Source organism: Eumetopias jubatus, unplaced genomic scaffold, assembly GCF_037043125.1.
Source record: "Eumetopias jubatus isolate StellerSeaLion01/CBP00866 unplaced genomic scaffold, mEumJub1_p1.0 scaffold_17, whole genome shotgun sequence".
In the NCBI taxonomy this organism is placed as follows: Eukaryota; Metazoa; Chordata; class Mammalia; order Carnivora; family Otariidae; genus Eumetopias; species Eumetopias jubatus.
In genome coordinates this window covers 39,994,111-40,012,778 of record NW_028274823.1, presented here as the reverse complement: position 1 = coordinate 40,012,778, position 18,668 = coordinate 39,994,111, and positions in this window count along the sequence as shown.

Sequence of the window (18,668 nt, the reverse complement as noted above, 5' to 3'; positions counted from 1 at the left end):
ACACCTTTTCCAGATCTTTCTTCTTGATTCTGTTCATGTGGCAGCATTGTTTAGAAACAGATTTCCTTTGATCACTGCCAGGACAAGAATTAATCATTTGTAGGCAGTCAAGACATCATGACTGTAGAATCCTGAAATACCTCTGTTTGATTTTTTTTTTTTTTTTTTTTTTACTGGAAAAGAACATGGGGGGCCCTGAGTCCAGTGAGAAAGTTCTGATTTTCCTTGTCTGTGGTTTAGACCGAAACGAAAGAATGCTCTGCGGACTTTCCAGAGCCCTTTCTCTCCATTGCTGGGCACTCGGCACTGCCCATGGAAGGAGCCATCTGGGCATACCAGGAAAGGTCAGTGTTCATAATCCTGTGGCCAGGTGCTCTGTGCAATTAGTGAAACAAGTCTTCTCCATGGGAACCCTCTCTTCTCCAAGGGTCAGAGTCCTGGTTTGTGTCCTGAGGCTGCTTCACACATTCATGCTTTTAGTTCCTTTGGTGTAACTCATTGCGGGTTAAAACTTGGCACATTCAATTATCTCCATCTGAGTCATTCATTTGTTTTAAATTTGAAACCATCTGAAAAATACAACACGGTGTTAAAGTGTGTGTGTGTGTGTGTGTGTGTGTGTGTGTGTGTGTGTGTGCATATTTGAAAGAGCATATGGGAAAATCCCTTCTCCATGGCTATTTATAATCCTTCCCAGGCACTAAAAGCACAATGGCCATAACTCTCACCCATCTGAAAAAGTGCTGAGTACAGCACTTTCTTATTTTATGCACCTCCCTGTTCTTAAGTGCTCACTGTTTGGATTTCTGATCTGATAACTTTATTTAAAAATTGGGTCTTACTGAAATTTTGTGCTTGTCAGGGCTTTTTCTTCTGGCCAGGTGCTTCCCCTCTGTGGCTACTCTTCCTGCTCCTTAAAGACAGACCAGCGTGGCCCCTGCTGCCTGTGGCACGGCAAGCTTGGGTCAGGGGCACTGATTGTCATGTGACTAGGGCCACTCATAGACAGTTCTCCAGGAGACCCTAACACCACAGAAGAAATGGGCCATGCAAACTCTTGCATCTTCTGGCACCTGGTTGTCGCTCTCCCTTGGTCCCCTGCCACTTGGCAGAACCGTGGTGCCCAGAAGGTGCTCTGCAAATACTTGTTGAAAGAATGTTCCCACCTCTACCCTCTGCTCTTTCTGCTACCCCAGTCCTTAAGATTCTCCAGTTATATTATGGTCTGTCATAGGTGTGAGTCTTTTTTTCTTTTTTAAAGATTTTATTTATTTATTTTGAGAGAGAGAGAGAATCTCAAGCAGACCCCACGCTGAGCTCTGATGTCATGACTTGAGCCACAATCAAGAGTCTGTTGCTCACCTGACTGAGTCAGCCAGGCGCCCTGAGGGTATGAATCTTTGAATAAGTGCTTCCATCTTCCCATCTTGCTTTAAGGATGCATATTTTCTGGTTTCACAATGGTGAGTTAGGTCCATATGTTGACCTTTGAAATGAGGAAATTGAGAAAAGTCTGCAAATGGATTGGAGGACTGAAAATGGTGCCATGAATAGTCCTGAGATACAAAGGAAGTTTGGGGTGAGAGGAAGCTGATGGCATTGGAACCAGTAATTTACAGATTTCCAGGATTCAGCACTGGGAGGGAAGGACCACCCAGTTTAGAGTGGCAGGGCTGGGAGTGCTGGGGGCCATGCAGAAAGCAGGGTTGGAAGGAAGGACCTTGGGGACCCCGCTAATGACCTGCTCAGCTTCCCTTTGCTCAGCCCGGGAGCAAAGGAGAAGGAAGGTGTGCCTGCCGGCTCTGAGCCTGAGTGATCAGGGGCACAGGGAACCTCCACTGACTCTCGTCTGTACCATAAACTAGGAAATACCAACCCAATGACCCAGCCATGCAGTGAACTCCTAATTATCCTGGAAGTTGAGGCAGGATGAGCTAGGTCTATATCTTTGCAATGGGAAGGATGGTCAAAACCTACTATTAAGTGGAAAAAAATGAGTAAAAAATTATATGTATATAGTGGGTGTGTGCGCACGTGCATACACACACACTCTTTGAGGAATAATCACCCCCACACTAATACAGGGTTCAGGCTTGTAAGTGGACATCTTCTTGCAGGTGTTATCTCATTCCTTATTCCATGTGATATCCCAGTTCCTGGTTACTGAGGGGCTGGCTGATTCTGATTGCCTCGTGGTCTGTGTTCCAGAAAACCAACCCCTAGTCTCCTGCCATACATTCCATACCCCCATTTCCCATCCAGAGAGGTTCCATTTCTTCTCTGCAGACAATCTGCTTGCTAAATTGACTAGAGTCTCCTCAAACAATCAGTATATACTTTGTGAGATACCTGTACTCCACTGAACATGGTTTGATACGAAAGCATTGGATTGACAACCGACTTTTAGCTAATGTATTGATTGTATCAGTGAAGGCCTCTGGGGTTTTCCCACTTCTTAGGGACGTGCAGAAAGACAGTTGGATTTTCTTTTAAAGTCGAAAAGGACCCAATCTTAGCTGCCATGTGCCTGATCCCCTTCTCTTGGCCTGTGCATAACCCCTGGACTGTACTGGTATAGGACTGGGAAGGCCATCCAGCCTTTCTGGTTCTGGTCCATAAGGGATACCAGGCCCCGAGGACCCAGTCAGAGGTTCTAAGTATACCCTGTGGAAACTGGCACTCAGCCAGTTGTTTGCCTGACTAGGCTGCAGTCCCAGATTGCCTTCCAGGAAAATACCTGGAAAGTGCAGTATGAATGCCTCTGACATGGCCCACCTGTTGGAAAATAAAATGCATCATTTCTCAGGGAAAGATCTGAGTGTCACTCAAGTAGCCTCAACAAAAAGTACACTCGTCTGTCCCTAGAGAGCCTCCCAAACTTAAGTAGCTTTAGGACAACTGAGGGAGATCAGGAAGTATTGCCCGGAGGACATGGGGATAACCAGACAACTCTGTTCTCTTTTCTTCTACAAAGAAAGTAAGCACCAGCATTCACAGCATCCTAAGGTAATCATGATCAATATTCTAGATCCCACATTTCATGTATATTTTTAAGCATATGAATACAGGTCTAGAGAAAGAAAGAAAGACAGATATAGATCTGTCCGTCTTACTATCCATCCATCTAGCTATCCATATATGTATGTATGGATTTGTTTGTGTATGTGTATGCAAATATATACCCTATGATTTTTTTTAAATTTTTTGTTCTTTAAATTTTTTATTGTTATGTTAATCACCACATCATTAGTTTTTGATGTAGTATTCCATGATTCATTGTTTGTGCATAACACCCAGTGCTCCACACACAACGTGCCCTCTTTAATACCCATCACCAGGCTAATCCATCCCCCCAACCCCTCCCCTCTAGAACCCTCAGTTTCTTTTTCAGAGTCCATCGTCTCTCATGGTTTGTCTCCCCCTCCGATTTACTCCCTTTCATTCTTTCCCTCCTGCTATCTTCTTTTTTTTTTTCTTAACATATATTACATTATTTGTTTCAGAAGTACAGATCTGTGATTCAACAGTCTTGCACAATTCACAACGCTCACCACAGCACATACCCTCCCCAATGTCTATCACCCAGACACCCCATCCCTCCCACCGCCCCACCCCTCCAGCAACCCTCAGTTTCTTTCCTGAGATTAAGAATTCCTCATATCAGAGGGTCATATGATACATGTCTTTCTCTGAGCAACTTATTTCACTCAGCATAACACCCTCCAGTTCCATCCACGTCATTGCAAATGGCAAGATCTCATTCCTTTTGATGGCTGCATAATATTCCATTGTGTATATATACCACATCTTCTTTATCCATTCATCTGTCGCTGGACATCTTGGCGCTTTCCACAGTTTGGCTATTGTGGACATTGCTGCTATAAACATTGGGGTGCACGTACCCCTTCGGATCCCTACATTTGTATCTTTGGGGTAAATACCCAGGAGTGAAATTGCTGGATCGTAGGGTAGCTCTATTTTCAACTGTTTGAAGAACCTCCATACTGTTTTCCAGAGTGGCTGCACCAGCTTGCATTCCCACCAACAGTGTAGGAGGGTTCCCCTTTCTCCGCATCTCCGCCAATGTCTGTCGTTTCCTGAGCTGTTAATTTTAGCCATTCTGACTGGTGTGAGGTGGTATCTCATTGAGGTTTTGATTTCCCCGATGCCGAGTGATGTTGAGCACTTTTTCATGTGTCTGTTGGCCGTTTGGATGTCTTCTTTGGAAAAATATCTGTTCATGTCTTCTGCCCATTTCTTGATTGGATTATTTGTTCTTTGGGTGTTGAGTTTGATAAGTTCTTTATAGATTTTGGATACTAGCCCTTTATCTGATATGTCATTTGCAAACATTTTCTCCCATTCTGTCGGTTGTCTTTTGGTTTTGTGGACTGTTTCTTTTGCTGTGCAAAAGCTTTTTATCTTGATGAAATCCCAATAGTTCATTTTTGCCCTTGCTTCCCTTGCCTTTGGCGATGTTTCTAGGAAGAAGTTGGTGCAGCTGAGGTCGAAGAGGTTGCTGCCTGTGTTCTCCTTCAGGATTTGGATGGACTCCTGTCTCACATTTAGGTCTTTCAACCATTTGGAGTCTATTTTTGTGTGTGGTGTAAGGAAATGGTCCAGTTTCATTCTTCTGCATGTGGCTGTCCAATTTTCCCAACACCATTTGTGGAAGAGACTGTCTTTTTTCCATTGGACATTCTTTCCTGCTTTGTCAAAGATGAGTTGACCATAGAGTTGAGGGTTCATTTCTGGGCTCTCGATTCTGTTCCATTGATCTATGTGTCTGTTTTGGTGCCAGTACCATACTGTCTTGATGATGACAGCTTTGTAATAGAGCTGGAAGTCCGGAATTGTGATGCCGCCAGCTTTGCTTTTCTTTTTCAATATTCCTCTGGCTATTCGGGGTCTCTTCTGGTTCCATACAAATTTTAGGATTATTTGTTCCATTTCTTTGAAAAAAGTGGATGGTATTTTGATGGGGATTGCATTGAATGTGTAGATTGCTCTAGGTAGCATTCACATCTTCACAATGTTTGTTCTTCCAATCCATGCGCATGGAAAGTTTTTCCATTTCTTTGTGTCTTCCTCAATTTCTTTCATGAGTATTTTATAGTTTTCTGAGTACAGATCCTTTGCCTCTTTGGTTAGATTTATTCCTAGGTATCTAATGGTTTTGGGTGCAATTGTAAATGGGATTAACTCCTTAATTTGTCTCTCTTCTGTCTTGTTGTTGGTGTATAGGAATGCCACTGATTTCTGTGCATTGATTGTATATCCTGCCAATTTACTGAATTCCTGAATGAGTTCTAGCAGTTTTGGGGTGGAGTCTTTTGGGTATTCACCATAAAATATCATATCATCTGCAAAGAGTGAGAGGTGAGAGTTTCACTTCCTCTTTGCTGATTTGGATGCCTTTGATTTATTTTTCTTGTCTGATTACTGTGGCTAGGACATCTAATACTATGTTGAATAGCAGTGGTGATAGTGGACTTCCCTGCCGCGTTCCTGACCTTAGGGGGAAAAAGCTCTCACCTTTTCCCCATTGAGAATGATATTCGCTGTAGGTTTTTCATAGATGGCTTTTATGATATTAAGGTATGTACCCTCTATCCTTATACTCTGAAGAGTTTTGATCAAGAAAGGATGCTGTACTTTGTCAAATGCTTTTTCTGCATCTATTGAGAGGATCATATGATTCTTGTTCTTTCTTTTGTTAATATATTGTATCATGTTGACTGATTTGTGGATGTTGAACCAAACTTGCAGCCCAGGGATAAATTCCACTTGGTCATGGTGAATAATCCTTTTAATGTACTGTTGGATCCTATTGGCTAGTATTTTGGTGAGAATTTTTGCATCCATGTTCATCAAGGATATTGGTCTGTAATTCTCCTTTTTGATGGGGTCTTTGTCTGGTTTTGGGATCAAGGTAATGGTGGCCTCATCAAACGATTTGGAAGTTTGCCTTCCATTTCTATTTTTTGGAACAGTTTCAGGAGAATAGGTATTAATTCTTCTTGAAATGTTTGGTAGAATTCCCCTGGGAAGCCATCTGGCCCTGGGCTTTTGTTTGTTGGGAGAATTTTGAAGACTGCTTCAATTTCCTTAGTGGTTATAGGTCTGTTCAGGTTTTCTGTTTCTTCCTTGTTCAATTTTGGTAGTTGATAAATCTCTAGGAATGCATCCATTTCTTCCAGGTTATCTAACTTTGGCTTATAGTTGCTCATAATATGTTCTTATAATTGTATTTCATTGGTGTTTGTTGTGATCTCTCCTCTTTCATTCATGATTTTGTTGGTTTGGATCATTTCTCTTTTCTTTTTGAGAAGTCTGGCCAGGGGTTTATCAATCTTGTTAATTCTTTCAAAGAACCAGCTCCTAGTTTCGTTGATCTGTTCTACTGTTCTTTTGGTTTCTAGTTCATTGATTTCTGCTCTGATCTTTATTATTTCTCTTCTCCTGCTGGGTTTAGGCTTTATTTGCTGTTTTTTCTCTAGCTCCTTTAGGTGTAGGGTTAGGTTGTGTATTTGAGACCTTTCTTGTTTCTTGATAAAGGCTTGTATTGCTATATACTTTTCTCTTAGGACTGCCTTTGCTGCATCCCTAAGATTTTGAACAGTTGTGTTTTCATTTTCATTGTTTCCATGAATTTTTTAAATTCTTCTTTAATTTCCTCGTTGACCCATTCATTCTTTAGTAGGAGGCTCTTAACCTCCATGTATTTGAGTTCTTTCCGACTTTCCTCTTGTGATTGAGTTCTAGTTTCAAAGCATTGTGGTCTGATAATATGCAGGGAATAATCCCAATCTTTTGGTACAGGTTGAGACCTGATTTGTGACCTAGGCTGTGATCTCTTCTGGAGGATGTTCCATGGGCACTAGAGAAGAATGTGTATTCCATTGCTTTGGGATGGAATATTCTGAATATGTCTATAAAGTCCATTTGGTCCAGTGTGTCATTTAAAGTCCTTCTTTTCTTGTTGATCTTTTGCTTAGATGATCTGTCCATTTCAGTCAGGGGGGTGTTAAAGTCCCCCAGTATTATGGTATGGTTGTCAATGTGTTTCTTTGCTTTTGTTATTAATTGCCTTATATAACTGGCTGCTCCCATGTTAGGGGATAGATATTTACAATTGTGAGATCTTCTTGTTGAATAGACCCTTTAAGTAGGATATAGTGTCCTTCCTCATCTCTTATTACAGTCTTTTTTTAAAATCTAATTTGTCTGATAGAAGGATTGCCACCCCAGCTTTCTTTTGGTGTCCATGAGCATGGTAAATGGTTTTCCACCCCCTCACTTTCAATGTGGGAGTGTCTTTGGGTCTAAAATGAGTCTCTTGCAGACAGCATATCGATCAATGGGTCTTGTTTTTTAATCCAGTCTGATAGCCTGTGTCTTTTGATTGGGGCATTTAGCCCATTTACATTCAGGGTAACTATCGAAAGATATGAATTTAGTCCCATTGTATTGCCTGTAAGGTGACTGTGACTGTATATCGTCTGTGTTCCTTTCTGGTCTATGCTGCTTTTAGGCTCTCTCTTTGCTTAGAGGACCCCTTTCAATATTTCTTGGAGGGCTGGTTTCGTGTTTGCAAATTCCTTTAGTTGTTGTTTGTCTTGGAATTTTTTATCTCTCCTTCTGTTTTCAATGACAGCCTAGCTGGATATAGTATTCTTGGCTGCATATTTTTCTCGTTTAGTGCTCTGAAGATATCATGCCAGTCCTTTCTGGCCTGCCAGTCTCTGTGGATAGGTCTGTTGCCAATCTAATGTTTCTACCATTATAGGTTACATATCTCTTCTCCCGAGCTGCTTTCAGGATTTTCTTTGTCTCTGAGGCTCGTAAGTTTTACTATTAGATGTTGGTGTGTTGACGTATTTTTATTGATTTTGAGAGGGGTTCTCTTTGCCTCCTGGATTTTGATGCCTGTTTCCTTCCCCACATTAGGGAAGTTCTCTGCTATAATTTGCTCCAATATACCTTCTGCCCTTCTCTCTCTTCTTCTTCTGAGATCCCAATTATTCTAATGTTGTTTCATCTTATCATATCGCTTATCTCTCGAATTCTGCCCTCGTGATCCTGTGGTTGTTTATCTCTCTTTTCTCAGCTTCTTTATTTTCCATCATTTGGTCTTCTATATAGCTAATTCTCTCTTCTGCCTCATTTATCCTAGCAGTTAGTGCCCCCATTTTTGATTACACCTCATTAATAGCCTTTTTGATTTCAACTTGGTTAGATTTTAGTTCTTTTATTTCTCCAGGAAGGGTTTCTCTAAAAACTTCCATGCTTTTTTCAAGTCTAGGTAGTATCTTTAAAATCATGATTCTGAACTCTAGATCTGACATCGTACTAATGTCCGTATTTAGTATGTCCCTGGCAGATGGTACTACAACTTGTTCTTTTTGCTGAAGTGATTTTTTTCGTCTTGTCATTTTGTCCAGAGAATAGATGAATGAGAGAACAAAGTGCTAACAGGTTAACAATGTCCGCAGAATATATACTCTAAACAAATCAGAAAAGACCTTAAACCAGGGGTAAAGAAAGAATAAAGAAAGAGAGAAAAAAAGAAAAAGATAAAGATAAAAATAAACAAAACAAAAAAACAGAATATGATCAAATATGATCAGGCTAGTGTATAGATTAGTGCCACACACTTGATTTTGGGTGTATTTTGGTCTGTTAGAAGAAAGTACCTCCTAAATTTTTAAAGAGAGAAAGACTTATATATGTACAAAATAAGGGTTGATACAATGAAGGGATGGAAGATGACTGTAAAGATGAATATTATAAAAGATTTTATAAAAGGAATTGATAAGATAAGAAGTTCTTTGAAAAAATAAAGAAGATTTAATAAAAAAAAAAAGGGAGAGAATGTGATCAGGCAGGAGACTAGAACAAAGCCATACACTAGTGATTTAGGGTATATTTTGATCTGTTAGAAGAAACTGTATCTCAAAATTTTAAAGAGAGAATGACATATATATATATGCCAAACATAAGGGTAACTACTATGAAGGGATAGAATATGACTCTTAAAATGAAAAATAAAAATGTTTTTTTTTTTTAAAAGGGATTGATAAGATGTTGGTTGAAAAAGGGAAAAAGAAAAATTAAAAAAAAAACAGTTAAAAAATTAACTTGGAAAGACTAATGAATCATGGTAAAAAAGCCATGAATTCTATGTGCAGTATTCCCCTAGCGCTGGAGGTCTCCCATTCTCATTGATGCGTGAATTTGATCTTGGCTGGCTGTTCGTGCTGATCTTCTGGGGGAGGGGCCTGTTGCCCTGGTTCCCAAATGTCTTTGCCAGAGGCGGAATTGCCCCGCCCTTGTCCTCCGGGCTAAGTAATCTGCTCGGGTTTGCTCTCAGGAGCTTTTGTTCCCTGCAAGCTTTCCATACAGCTTTGGAGGACGAGAGTGAAAATGGTAGCCTCCCATTCTCTGACCAGAGGAGCTGAGAACTCGGGGCTCTGCTCCTCAGTGCGGCCCCAGAGAAAAGCAGTCAGTCACTCCTGTGTCCCTGGTCTCCGGCCGCACTCCGTTCTCCCCTGGCCTGTGACCGAGTGTTTCTATCTCTGGCCTGACTCCGTGTGGAGTCTCCAAACCCAGCAGATCCCTGAGGTGCGCTCCCGCGCCGCTCCTCCCAGGGTGGGGGGGGGAAGGGGAGTCTCTCCGGCTCTGCGGCTTGTTGGGTCCCTGCTGGAGGATCAGTGGCCCGACTGTGCCACGGATCACAGTTTATGGCAACCCCGAGAGCCTGCGCCTCAGCTCTGTCTCTGCAGCCGGCTTCCCCGCTCCGATACCTGGGAGCTCTGCTGCACTCAGGCACCCCTGGTCTTTCTTGACCCCGAGGGTCCTGAGACCACACTGTCCCGCGAGGGTTCCACCCCCCGCTTAGCCATTGGAGCGACGTCCCTCAGCAGAGCTGACTTCTAAATTTCCGATTTTGTGCTCCGCGGCTCTATCACTTGCCAGAAGCGGCCGACAGAGGCCCCCTCCCCCGCCGTCTATCCTACCGAATATCGCCTTGGATTCACTTCTCCACACGTCCTACCTTCCAGTAAGTGGTTGCTTTTCTGTTCAGAGAGTTGTTATTCTTTTCTTCGATCTCCTGTTGAGTTCGTAGGTGTTCAGAATGGTTTGATCCCTATTCAGCTGAATTCCTGAGACCAGACGAAATCCTCCACCATCTTCATGCCCTATGATTTTATATAAATGGTTACAGTTCATTTTCATAGCCACTCTGCAAAGTGTTCTTATTCTTATCCTAATGAAAGCCAAGAAAACAAATCGAAGCTAAGAGAGCTTAAGTGACTTGTACAGGCCACAAAACTGCTAAGTTGGAGCTGGGCTTTGCAGCCAGGTAGAGCTATCCAAACTCAACCACTCTTCCTATTGCTCCTCAGCTCCCTTGTTTGTCTACACGGGTCCTCAGGTTATTGGAGTCAAGGAAAACTGTGAACATGGACGGGGACGAAGGAGACACACTAAGTTCTACTGCAATTGCACTCAACATGACCGTGATTGATTTCATCTGTTCTTGATATTCTCTTATGATCATGTTAATATCACTCATGGCTTTATATATTGTTTATATATTTATATAATATATATTCTTTCTAATATTATATATTCTAAGTTTTTGTTTAGTCTTTTATTTTTGAATTCCCAAATTAGTGTGCAATATATTTATTAATCACTTTTTTCTTATTTAAAAAAAAACAACTATGGATTTTTTGCATAAATAATGGGTGCAGCCGGGGTTGAACTTCAAACATTATAGATTAGCTAAAGTTTTCCTCAACTATTAGTTTCAATCTCAGTTTCCTCCACAGACACAATTGTTAGAGTTTTGTGTGTTCCCTTCTAGATTTTGTTTATACTAATACAGAATTTTATTGTGTGGTTGGTTCAGTTATTTTTAGTTAGCCTTTTAATACTATAAAAATATCCAAAGCCAAGCAGTGTCTTTTAATATGCTTTTAGATGTAGAACACAGGTATTGATATGAAAGAGTTTCCTTTTCATTGCTTAATAGGTAATCTATCCTATATATAATTTCCTCTTCAAATTTTCAAATGGATATTTTTATCATTTTTTGGTAGTATTTGGTTTTACTGAATAATGATTATAAACACACTTGTGCATCCCTGCTTCTGGAAATTCACTATTTGTAATTCATTACTTGGTTTGCTTTTATAAATATGAAAATATGGAATAAGAAAAAATAATTCCCTTAGGGCTATAGCAGATACCTTTTTATATATTCACAAAATCAAGTTCTCTGATTATATTATTAAAATCTTCTATATCTGGACTGAAAGAAATAGATTAAAAATCTGCTCTGATTGAGCTGCTTTTTAAAGCCTTTAAAAGTGTTTCCATAAAGTTTAGTTTTATTTACTTATTTTACTTCTGGGTTGTTTGGTATGAAAAGGTTAATGACAGTTATACATTATAGAGCATATCTTTTATTATTGGTGCTTTATCATTAACTGTCTCAATTTAAAGTTTTTGCCCTTGAATTTCACTTTATCTAGTTTCGATATACACCAACCTTGTTTCTTTTGTGTTAAAGTCTACTTATTATTGCCCATCCCTCATTTTCATCCCATCTCTATTATGTTTTTTATTTTGTGCATTTTTAAAAAGATTTATTTATTTATTTATTTATTTATTTATTTATTAGAGAGAGAGAAGGACAGAGCATAAACAGGGAGAAGCCGCAGGCAGAGGGAGAAGCAGGCTTCCCGCTGAGCAGGGAGCCCCATGCAGGACTCGATCCCAGGATTCCAGGATCATGACCTGAGCCAAAGGCTGACACTTAACCGGCTGAGCCACCCAGGCATCCCTATTTTGTGCATTTTTTAAACTTTTATTTTGAAATAATTATAAATTCACTGGAAGTTGCAAAGATAATACAGTTGGGTTTTTTAAACCCTTCATCCAGTGTCCCATAATTGTTACATCTTAACCTAATCAAGATCAGGAAATTGACCTTGGTACAACATGTGTGTATAGTTCTATGCCATTTCATCACATGTGTAAATTCATTGAACCACCAGGTCATTCAAGATACAGACCTAGTTCATCACCACAAACATCACCCTCATGCTGAACCTCTCTTGTTATCTACTCCCCTCTACCCCACCATTTCTAACCTCTAGCAACCACTATTTTTCCATTTCTATAATTTTGTTATTTCAATAATGTTATATAAATGGAATCATGGGGCACCTGGGTGGCTCAGTCGTTAAGTGTCTGCCTTCGGCTCAGGTCATGATCCCAGGGTTCTGTGATCGAGCCCCGCATCGGGCTCCCGCTCAGCAGGAAGCCTGCTTCTCCCTCTCCCGCTCCCCCTGCCTGTGTTCCCTCTCTTGCTGTGTCTCTCTCTGTCAAATAAATAAAATCTTAAAAAAAAAATAAATGGAATCATACAGCATATGCATTTTGGGGGCTCATTTTATTTCACAGTGCCCTTGAGATCCATCTGCATTGTCTGTGTATGAATAGTTCTTTTTTTTTTTTCCTGAGTAGTGTTCCATGGAATGGGTGTTCCACTGTTTGTTTGACCCTTCACTGGTTGAAGGACATTTGGGTTGTTTCCAGTTTTTGACTATTTCAAATAAAGCTGCTATTGGACAATTATGTATAGTTTTTGTGTGGACATCAGTTTTCATTTCATTGAGATAAATGCCTGGGAGTAATAAAACGACTGTGTTATGTGGTAAGAGTATGTTTAGTTTTTTTTTTTTTTTAATTTTTTATTGTTATGTTAATCACCATATATTACATCATTAGTTTTTGGTGCAGTGTTCCATGATTCATTGTTTGTTCATAACACCCAGTGCTCCATGCAGAACGTGCCCTCCTCAATACCCATCACCAGGCTAACCCATCCCCCTACCCCCCTCCCCTCTAGAACCCTCAGTTTGTTTTTCAGAGTCCATCATCTCTCATGGTTCGTCTCCCCCTCTGACATACTCCCCTTTTCTTCCTCTCCTGTTATCTTCTTCTTTTTCTTTTTTCTTAAAATATGTTGCGTTATTTGTTTCCGAAGTACAGATCTGTGATTCAACAGTCTTGCACAATTCACAGCGCTCACCATAGCACATACCCTCCCCAATATCTATCACCCAGCCACCCCATCCCTCCCACCCCCAACCACTCCAGTAACACTCAGTTTCCTTCCTGAGATTAAGAATTCCTCATATCAGTGAGGTCATGTGATACATGTCTTTCTCTGATTGACTTATTTCACTCAGCATAACACCCTCCAGTTCCATCCACGTCGTTGCAAATGGCAAGATCTCATTCCTTTTGATGGCTGCATAATATTCCATTGTGTATATATACCACATCTTCTCTATCCATTCATCTGTCGATGGGCATCTTGGCTCTTTCCACAGTTTGGCTATGGTGGACATTGCTGCTATAAACATTGGGGTACACGTACCCCTTCGGGTCCCTACATTTGTATCTTTGTGGTAAATACCCAGTAGTGCAATTGCTGGATCGAACGGTAGCTCTAATTTCAACTGTTTGAGGAATCTCCATACTGTTTTCCAGAGGGGTTGCACCAGCTTGCATTCCCACCAACAGTGTAGGAGGGTTCCCCTTTCTCCACATCCCCGCCAACATCTGTCGTTCCCTGACTTGTTAATTTTAGCCATTCTGACGGGTGTGAGGTGGTATCTCATTGAGGTTTTGATTTGGATTTCCCTGATGCCGAGCGATGTTGAGCACTTTTTCATGTGCCTGTTGGCCATTTGGATGTCTTCTTTGGAAAAATGTCTGTTCATGTCTTCTGCCCATTTCTTGATTGGATTATTTGTTCTTTGGGTGTTGAGTTTGATAAGTTCTTTATAGATTTTGGATACTAGCCCTTTATCTGATATGTCATTTGCGAATATTTTCTCCCATTCTGTCGGTTGTCTTTTGGTTTTGTGGACTGTTTCTTTTGCTGTGCAGAAGCTTTTTATCTTGATGAAATCCCAATAGTTCATTTTTGCCCTGGCTTCCCGTGCCTTTGGCGATGTTTCTAGGAAGAAGTTGCTGCGGCTAAGGTCAAAAAGGTTGCTACCTGTGTTCTCCTTTAGGATTTGGATGGACTCCTGTCTCACGTTTAGGTCTTTCAACCATTTGGAGTCTATTTTTGTGTGTGGTGTAAGGAAATGGTCCAGTTTCATTCTTCTGCATGTGGCTGTCCAATTTTCCCAACACCATTTGTTGAAGAGACTGTCTTTTTGCCATTGGACATTCTTTCCTGCTTTGTCAAAAATAACTTGACCATAGAGTTGAGGGTCCATTTCTGGGCTCTCAATTCTGTTCCATTGATCTATGTGTCTGTTTTTGTGCCAGTACCATACTGTCTTGATGATGACAGCTTTGTAATAGAGCTGGAAGTCCGGAATGGTGATGCCGTCAGCTTTGCTTTTCTTTTTCAGTATTCCTCTGGCTATTCTGGGTCTCTTCTGGTTCCATACAAATTTTAGGATTATTTGTTCCATTTCTTTGAAAAAAGTGGATGGTATTTTGATGGGGATTGCATTGAATGTGTAGATTGCTCTAGGTAGCATTGACATCTTCACAATGTTGATTCTCCCAATCCATGAGCATGGAACGTTTTTCCATTTCTTTGTGTCTTCTTCAATTTCTTTCCTGAGTATTTTATAGTTTTCTGAGTACAGATCCTTTGCCTCTTTGGTTAGATTTATTCCTAGGTATCTAATGGTTTTGGGTGCAATTGTAAATGGGGTAGACTCCTTGATTTGTCTCTCTTCTGTCTTGTTGTTGGTGTATAGGAATGCCACTGATTTCTGTGCATTGATTTTATATCCCGCTACTTTACTGAATTCCTGTATGAGTTCTAGCAGTTTTGGGGTGGAGTCTTTTGGGTTTTCCACATACAGTATCATATCATCTGCAAAGAGTGAGAGTTTGACTTCCTCTTTGCCGATTTGGATGCCTTTGATTTCTTTTTGTTGTCTGATTGCTGTGGCTAGGACTTCTAATACTATGTTGAATAGCAGTGGTGAGAGTGGACATCCCTGCCGCGTTCCTGACCTTAGGGGAAAAGCTCTCAGCCTTTCCCCATTGAGAATGATATTCGCTGTAAGTTTTTCATAGATGGCTTTTATGATATTGAGGTATGTACCCTCTATCCCTATACTCTGAAGAGTTTTGATCAAGAAAGGATGTTGTACTTTGTCAAATGCTTTTTCTGCATCTATTGAGAGGATCATATGATTCTTGTTCTTTCTTTTGTTAATGTATTGTATCACGCTGATTGATTTGCGGATGTTGAACGAACCTTGCAGCCCAGGAATAAATCCCACTTGGTCGTGGTGAATAATCCTTTTAATGTACTGTTGGATCCTATTGGCTAGTATTTTGGTGAGAATTTTTGCATCCATGTTCATCAAGGATATTGGTCTGTAATTCTCTTTTTTGATGGGGTCTTTGTCTGGTTTTGGGATCAAGGTAATGCTGGCCTCATAAAATGAGTTTGGAAGTTTCCCTTCCATTTCTATTTTTTGGAACAGTTTCAGGAGAATAGGTATTAATTCTTCTTGAAATGTCTGATAGAATTCCCCTGGGAAGCCATCTGGCCCTGGGCTTTTGTTTCTTGGGAGATTTTTGATGACTGTTTCAATTTCCTTAGTGGTTATAGGTCTGTTCAGGTTTTCTATTTCTTCCTGGTTCAATTTTGGTAGTTGATACATCTCTAGGAATGCACCCATTTCTTCCAGGTTATCTAATTTGTTGGCATAGAGTTGCTCATAATATGTTCTTATAATTGTTTGTATTTCTTTGGTGTTGCTTGTGATCTCTCCTCTTTCATTCATGATTTTGTTGATTTGGGTCATTTCTCTTTTCTTTTTGATCAGTCTGGCCAGGGGTTTATCAATCTTGTTAATTCTTTCAAAGAACCAGCTCCTAGTTTCATTGATCTGTTCTACTGTTCTTTTGGTTTCTAGTTCATTGATTTCTGCTCTGATCTTTATGATTTCTCTTCTCCTGCTGGGTTTAGGCTTTCTTTGCTGTTCTTTCTCCAGCTCCTTTAGGTGTAGGGTTAGGTTGTGTATTTGAGACCTTTCTTGTTTCTTGAGAAAGGCTTGTATTGCTATATACTTTCCTCTCAGGACTGCCTTTGCTGTATCCCAAAGATTTTGAACACTTGTGTTTTCATTTTCATTGGTTTCCATGAATTTTTTTAATTCTTCTTTAATTTCTTGGTTGACCCATTCATTCTTTAGTAGGATGCTCTTTAGCCTCCATGTATTTGAGTTCTTTCCGACTTTCCTCTTGTGGTTGAGTTCTAGTTTCAAAGCATTGTGGTCTGAAAATATGCAGGGAATGATCCCAATCTTTTGGTACCGATTGAGACCTGATTTGTGACCTAGGATGTGATCAATTCTGGAGAATGTTCCATGGGCACTAGAGAAGAATGTGTATTCCGTTGCTTTGGGATGGAATGTTCTGAATATGTCTGTGAAGTCCATTTGGTCCAGTGTGTCATTTAAAGTCTTTATTTCCCTGTTGATCTTTTGCTTAGATGATCTGTCCATTTCAGTCAGGGGGGTGTTAAAGTCCCCCACTATTATTGTATTGTTGTCAATGTGTTTCTTTGCTTTTGTTATTAATTGCCTTATATAATTGGCTGCTCCCATGTTCGGGGCATAGATATTTACAATTGTTAGATCTTCTTGTTGGATAGACCCTTTAAGTAGGATATAGTGTCCTTCCTCATCTCTTATTACAGTCTTTGTTTTAAAATCTAGTTTGTCTGATAGAAGGATTGCCACCCCAGCTTTCTTTTGGTGTCCATTAGCATGGTAAATGGTTTTCCACCCCCTCACTTTCAATCTGGGGGTGTCTTTGGGTGTAAAATGAGTCTCTTGCAGACAGCATATTGATGGGTCTTGTTTTTTAATCCAATCTGATAGCCTGTGTCTTTTGATTGGGGCATTGAGCCCATTTACATTCAGGGTAACTATTGAAAGGTATGAATTTAGTGCCATTGTATTACCTGTAAGGTGACTGTTAACTGTCTGTTGTCTGTGTTCGTTTCTGCTCTTTGCTGTTTTTAGGTTCTCTCTTTGCTTAGAGGACCCCTCTCAATATTTCTTGGAGGGCTGGTTTCGTGTTTGCAAATTCCTTTAGTTTTTGTTTGTTCTGGAAGCTTTTTATCTCTCCTTCTATTTTCAATGATAGCCTAGCTGGATATAGTATTCTTGGCTGCATATTTTTCTCGTTTAGTGCTCTGAAGATATCTTGCCAGTCCTTTCTGGCCTGCCAGGTCTCTGTGGATAGGTCTGTTGCCAATCTAATGTTTCTACCATTGTAGGTTACATATCTCTTCTCCCGAGCTGCTTTCAGGATTTTCTCTTTGTCTCTGAGACTCGTAAGTTTTACTATTAGATGTCGGGGTGTTGACCTATTTTTATTGATTTTGAGAGGGGTTCTCTGTGCCTCCTGGATTTTAATGCCTGTTTCCTTCCTCACATTAGGGAAGTTCTCTGCTATAATTTGCTCCAATATACCTTCTGCCCCTCTCTCTCTCTCTTCTTCTTCTGGGATCCCAATTATTCTAATGTTGTTTCGTCTTATCGTATCACTTATCTCTCGAATTCTGCCCTCGTGATCCTGTAGTTGTTTCTCTCTCTTTTTCTCAGCCTCTTTATTTTCCATCATTTTGTCTTCTATATCGCTGATTCTCTCTTCTGCCTCATTTATCCTAGCATTTAGTGCCCCCATTTTTGATTGCACCTCATCAATAGCCTTTTTGATTTCGATTTGGTTAGATTTTAGTTCTTTTATTTCTCCAGAAAGGGTTTCTCTAATAACTTCCACGCTTTTTTCAAGCCCAGCTAGTATCTTTAAAGTCATGATTCTGAACTCTAGGTCCGACATCGTACTAATGTCCGTATTGAGTAGGTCCCTGGCTGACGGTACTACCTCTTGTTCTTTTTGCTGAGGTGATTTCTTTCGTCTTGTCATTTTGTCCAGAGGAGAATAGATGAATGAGAGAACAAAAGGCTAACAGGTTTACAACGTCCCCAGCAAATATACTGTATACAAATCAGAAAAGACCTGAAACCAGGGGAAAAGAAAGGGAAAGAAAGAAAAAAGAAAGAGAAAAAGAAAAAAAAAAAGAAAAAAAAGATAAAAACAAAAACAAAACAATTCAGAAAAGGCAGAATATGATCAAATATGATCAGGCTAGTGCATAGATCAGTGCCACACACTAGATTTTGGGCGTATTTTGGTCTGTTAGAAAAAAGTGCCTCCTAAAATTTTAAAGGAAGAAAGACATATGTACAAAATAAGGGTTGATACAATGAAGGGATGGAAGATGACTGTAAAGATGAAAATTATAAAAGATTTTATAAAAGGACTTGGTAAGATAAGTTGTTTGAAAAAAGAAAGAAGATTTAAGGAAAAAAAAAAAAAGGAAAAAGGGAGAGAATGTGATCAGGCAGGAGACTAGAACAAAGCCATACACTAGTGGTTTAGGGTATATTTTGATCTGTTAGAAGAAACTGTACCTCAAAATTTTAAAGAGAGAACAACTTATATATATATGCCAAAAACAAGGATAACTACTATGAAGGGATAAAATATGACTCTAAAAATGAAAAAAAAATAAATAAAAAATGTTT